Raw genomic sequence first — 6,423 nt, 5'->3', positions numbered from 1 at the left:
TAATAATCATAGCAAACTTTAATCATGATTCTTCTATAAAAATACAAATAGGTATTTTGGATCATTTTATAATCCTCTTTCAACTATTATTGACTAAGTCAAATTTACCACATATGTTCAATTATTTCAATTCATATAAATGAACAATTTCCCAATAATTTCAATATATACGGAATTTTAAATCCTTCAAGGATTTAGAATATAAACTTTACTATATAATAATTAATAAAATGTTGTAACAACAACCATTAGACATAAGTTAAATCTTTTATGAACTGTCAGTTTAATAATATATCTAAAGGTTATTACATTCACCACAAAAGAATATTATATCTTTTCATAATCAATATCAGGACTTAGCAAAAATTTCATATTTTTATTTCATTTTGTGAAACTAATTCATTTGTATCCTCACTGGCTTTATACCTTTGGATATTTAGACTGCTGGTCCAAAAACTCCAAGAATTTTGAGTTGCATTTTTCTATTTTAACCAATCTATTCTCAATAGATTTATTCAAGATTCTCTTTTCATTTCAACAATAATATTGCATGCAAAACCATTGTCGACCACTTTTATTATTCAGTTCTACATTTTCTCAAATTGATATAACTTATCAAGATCTCTTATTTTCACTATTTTAACTTTCAGTTTCAGGTACCTGAACTTGGGTCTCTTTTGGAACACCCGCCTCTATTATATAACCATTTAGAAGAATTTTCATCTTGGACACTGATCAATCTATCATTTATTCTAACTAATTGTCCTACTGGGACTTTGATTCAAATTAAAATATTAGATAGTATAAAACACTTGGTTATTTTCATTAAGTTTGTAAATACATCGATAGTTAACTTGTAATAAAGTGAGTTATCCTTTTGAACTTCTGGTTCAAATTACTCTCTATAAGGATCTAGATAATGATAAATAATTACAAGTAGTGATTTCATTCAGTTATTATTTTTCTCCCCATAATATCAAGAAAACTATCAAATCAAAATAGTAATCAGAAATTTAATTGAATCTCCAATACATGTAAAACATTTAACAATACAAGAAGACTTGTAATTAATATATATTCTCAACTTTCTTTGAGTATTCACTAATCTTTGTTGTGGTGGAGCAATTGGAACATATACACACATTCAAAAGTTCAAAGATGAGAAATATTTAACTCTTGACCAAAAATCAATTGTAATGGGGAATATTTATAACTTATTGGTTTGATGCATACAACACCTAAATCAACATAATCTCATGTTGAAATAGGAAGTTTAGTTCTCATAAGTAATGATTTAAATATTAATCAAATGCATTCAATCAATAATTTCTCTAAACCATTATGCGCATAAATAACAAGTTTTTATAAAAGTTTTTCAAACTCAATCGATAAAAGACTGAAATATAAACCCATCAACTTTAACAATATGGTTTGTCTTAATTGTATAATCTGAAATTAATTATTTAGAAAAGCAATCTTGCAAACGACAGGTTGCAAATTGATAACACATATGTGATTATTTTGTAGATGCATCTACCAAAATCATATAATATCAAAACCATCCACAGAGTGGATGAATGGGCTCATATTCATTTCAGAAATGTAAGAAATTAAATCTCTTTAGCTAGTAAGTTTCTCATAAGCAATTTTCATTGAGAACAAGCAACAAACAAGAATTTTTAAATTAAAGAATCTTCTGATTTTTTAATGAATGTCCGTATGAATTCTTAATTAATTTTCGCATCATATATGATCCAGGATGGTCTAACTGGTCACGCCAAGTAGTAAATGCATTTGTATCAGTAAATTTCTGATTTATTTTAACATGCATTTTAATTGTACTAATAATGTCAATATAAATTGTGACAAATTAATAATTTTACTGTCATTCCTTTTACTTTGTATCCACATATAAGTACTATTGTGACATTTACTACTGGAAATGTCTAAATTAATATGAAGTTTATAATGCCACTAAGTCAACAAAATAAATATAATTTTCAAACAGTTATATGCAATATTCGATTTAGGGAATATGCCATAATCTTCAAATATCCAAAAAAATGATGATATAATGAGAATATTATATAATCTTTTCCTCATTCACAATCTCAATATGATATCCATTATAATGAATTTTTTTAAAACCAATGCATTAACCATCACAAATTTTGTGCTTTTTAGATATTTTATATTAACTCTTCTAGAAGTAATTTATACTAGCAAATATTAGAATAATATTTGTTTGTTTCAATATCAAAATATAAGATAAATATTTTCTATTTGTAATGATAAAATTTATTTCTATATTCTCATATCCTTCCTCAAAGAATATTAATTGAAACAAAATATTTGGACATATGCCACATATGTATCAATAATCTTTCATATCATATTGATAACATAAGTTATCTTTAACCCTTAAAGAGTTATTTTGAGAACTCTCATTGTTCTCTTATTTATTACTATGTTCTTACTTTTAATAATCCATGATTATATCTTTTACTTTTTATGTTTGCATTCACTTCAGGGAATACAACATATTTAGTAGGAGAGACTTATAAACATCTCAATAGATTCTTTATTTCATAATCACCATCGCAAACATTCTTAGATTTCAAATCAGAATCTATCTATTCATGTTGTTGTGATTAGTCTCCAATTACAATAAACATGATATAATAAATAAATCATAGTAAAATATACCTGAAGATCTGAGTAGTTAAAGACTCTAATGATTACCCATAGTGCACAAGCCTCAATTGAAGACTGAAATTGCAATAGCTCTAGAAGGCAATCAACAACAACTTGAGCAACAGATTTAGAGTGGCCGTATTATAAAATAAAAAAGAATCGTGCTGATAACGTGTTATAAAATAAATAGATAGAAAGTAAAGAAACAAAGAAAATTGGAGAGCAAAAAGAGAGAATGTATTTTATTGATCAATCAGAATATTTACAAAACTTCTCCAAGGTCTCTATTTATAGACATAAGAAGTATAAATGAAGCGGAGATCTACTTCTAATTACTATTAGAATTAAAAGTACATCAAAACTTATCATGACCTTGATGAACATCTATTTAATAAAATATTCATAACAATTTTTTTGAAATTGTAAAATTATTTTTAAATTATAATTATTCACAAAATTTAAAAATTTATAAAAAAAAATTAGACCAGAAAGAAGTTAAAATGACGTTTTAAAATTGTTAGTTTTAAATGATGTAAATGCATAAAATATTAAAAATTCTAAAACAACCCTTATACTATGAAATTATCCAAAAAAATCTTTAAAAATGATTTCATAAAAATTTTAAAAATATTAAAATTTTTGGAATACCCAAAACCAAACAATATGTATCCAAAATCCAAATCAAAAGAAACATTCATAGTTTTTTTTTTACTGAGAAAACCAATTTCTCAAAAAATGTAGTAGAAAAAAAAAACTGTCCACTTGAAAGGAAGAAAAGTACATGGGATGAATTATAAATAAAATATGATCCAGATTTAGTTTGTTGTTTAGCTAGTGTAGTTCCTTTTTCTTTGATAAAAAAATAATAATTTTTTTTAATGTAAATTGGCATGCTCTTATTTGTAAAGAAAGAGAAAAGTAACGATCATAAAGTAAAGACAATACACGATTTCGGGCAAATAAAGAAAATAAAAAATTAAAGAAAACCATATCCTTTCTTTTCTCTGTCCTAGGGACCTCTCTATACCGATACGAAATCTCAGATCACAAATTAAAACGGTGAACCAGATCAAATATGAGACAACCACTCCTCTTCTAGAGAATGAATAATACATTTTCTCCTTAAGACATCTATTTCGTGACACTCAACTAGGATGATAGATGTTCTACCTCTCTGTCTTAGTAACCTCCTGAACCACCGTCGAAGCTTTTTCAATCCACCAAACATCTCGTTTTCACCGAAATCCTTCCTTGACTAGTAGGTGAGCTACTCAATTTTCCCCTCTCTTTATATGTTGGAACTTGATACTTTTAGAGCCCACAGAAATTTATTTTGCTTCCCAAATAAAATTATTAATCATCAATCTGTCAATGGACATCGCTTTAAACTTCTTTTATCACCACCGAGGAGTCGCCTTCTACTTCCACAGACCGGAAACTCATCTCCTGAGTGAATTTGATTGCTTGGGTGCTTGCTAAGGTCTCTACAGTTAAAACATCAGGTATATAACCATTTCATAAGCAAACTGTGCCCATGATAAATCCTTCACTGTTTCTGATGATAATACTTGCACTTGACACTTCCAGATCTTTATAGAAGCCGGCATCGAAGTTTACCCAAATAAAAGGCTCCAAAAGAGGTCGTCACCCCACTGACTCTATTAGCTTAAGCTTTAATTGTTCCCCTGCCAGTATTTCCAAAAATATCAACAATATTACATTTGCCAATGTATACTCAATGAGCATGAATTTGCCTCTACTTTTATTATTTACCTAACATCAACAGATGATTGTCTACATCCCAACAGCTAAAAGAAACTTTATATATCAAATAAAGCAGAGTTTTGGAGCAAAATAGGTAACTTTTATTCAAAATTTCCAATCACTAATTACTCCATAATTACGCTTTGGCTCTACTTTTATTCTACATGACATACTGTTTATAATTGGAACAAAAAATGTTTTATGTGTATAAAATTTGTATTTACATTTCACCCTATTTATTTTATATTTTGTGATTGATTACGTTCATGATAAACAAAATACTAATTAATAAATTTTAGACAAATATACAAAGCCCAAAAAAGAGACTTGAACAAAAATACAAGTCTACTTCTAATCAAATCAGGCATTAGGTAAAGTTTTTAAAGCCTGAACTCACACTCGCTCAATTGCATATAAAAGATATATTATATATTATAGGCATAATGATAAATTTAGTTCTTACTATATATATTTTCTGTCAATTTGATCCTTATTCTTTTTTTAGCTAAATTCGACTCTTAACCTTTTAAAAAAATAGTTAAATTGTTTTTTTTTAATGAAAATGATGACTAAAACGTTAGTTTTTAACATTTTTAGCATGGTAACTCACATAGCAGTCTATGTACACATTATGCTAATATAATTTCATTTTTCTTTTATGTCATGTCAACAAATAATTCAAAAATTATAAAAAAAAATTCATGCAGGCTGTTGTGTTTAAAATTTTAACATTTTAATTAGTATTCTCGTTAAAAAAAATCATTTTGACTCTATTTCAAAATGTTCATAGTCAAATTTGACTCTTTTCAAAAAGCTGAGGACAAAATTTAGCTCAAAAAAAAAGAATAATGACCAAATTGATAAAATATATAAACATCAAAGACTAAATTTGACATTATGCCTATATTATATTTATAAATTTTTAATATATAAAAATCAAATCAAATCCAAATATTTTTAATCTAAAGTGGGAACCTATCTTAAACAAAACCTAAAACCCAAACCCAAACAACTCCTAAAAGTCCAACGTGGAATATAGAAATCTAAAACACTTGTCAAGATCCCATTCATTTAGGAAAAAAAAAATCAAAACTATAAAACTAGCCAGGTCAAGGGCATGTTTTTCTTTACTTATCAATATTATGATATCTCTATTCTAATTTTAACTTTCTGTTTACAACACAAAAAAAAAAAACCACACAAATTGAATCACATTTACAACAAAATGTTACAAAACATAACGTACTTAATAATACTATTAAATGAATTAAAAAATAAAATATTACTTCATGATATTTAATTATTAAATTATTAAATATTATTTATAAATCTTTATTCTCTATTAAATTAATATTATTTATTTATTTTACTGTAAATTGGTATTCATTTTTTTTTTTTTTTACGTTCTCATTTCTCCACATTTTTTTCCTCTCCCAGGCTTCAACCCACTCATACTTTTGTCTTCTCCAATTAAATTCTTGAAGAGAAATTTATATTCTTAAAGTTCCCCATTGAAGTAATTAGACAAGTCTCTAGACAATTAGATTAAGGAGCAAAAAGAAACTAAAATACCGATTTACTATTTACTGGGAAAAAAAAAAAGAGAGAGAGATTGAAAATAATTATATTAGAATATAATAACTAGACCAAGTCTGTGGCATTTTACATGAACTAGTTATTATGGAACACCCTTTTTGCTTTTAATTTTTTGGGGTGAACCCCCTTTTTTTTTATCATATCATTTTCAAATGGAGACTTGAATCCTATTTCCATGGAAGATTTCGAGAATATAAATTTTATTTTCAGAATTTTAAATAGAGAAGGCAGAAACATGAGAGGGAAAACATAAAACCAAGTCTAGTTATTTATTTTAAAATAATTTAATTAGCTTTAAATTGAATTAAAGAAGAGGTTGTGTATGTTTGTGTATAGTAATATTTATACATCTTTAAAATTTGATAATGT

The 6,423-nt window shown here is 26.4% G+C and overlaps 1 long non-coding RNA gene across 1 annotated transcript; it reads left to right on the top strand.

Annotated features, from left to right (window-relative positions):
• Nucleotides 1-3,637: 3,637 nt before the first annotated feature.
• LOC128295497 (uncharacterized) lies at nucleotides 3,638-4,549 on the top strand. Its single transcript, XR_008285951.1, has 2 exons — nucleotides 3,638-4,196; nucleotides 4,282-4,549. It is a non-coding gene; the product is annotated as an uncharacterized LOC128295497 (long non-coding RNA).
• The last annotated feature ends 1,874 nt before the right edge of the window (nucleotides 4,550-6,423 follow it).

This window comes from Gossypium arboreum, chromosome 7 (genome assembly GCF_025698485.1).
Source record: "Gossypium arboreum isolate Shixiya-1 chromosome 7, ASM2569848v2, whole genome shotgun sequence".
NCBI classification, from domain to species: Eukaryota; Viridiplantae; Streptophyta; class Magnoliopsida; order Malvales; family Malvaceae; genus Gossypium; species Gossypium arboreum.
This window is presented reverse-complemented; position numbering and strand designations above follow the sequence as displayed.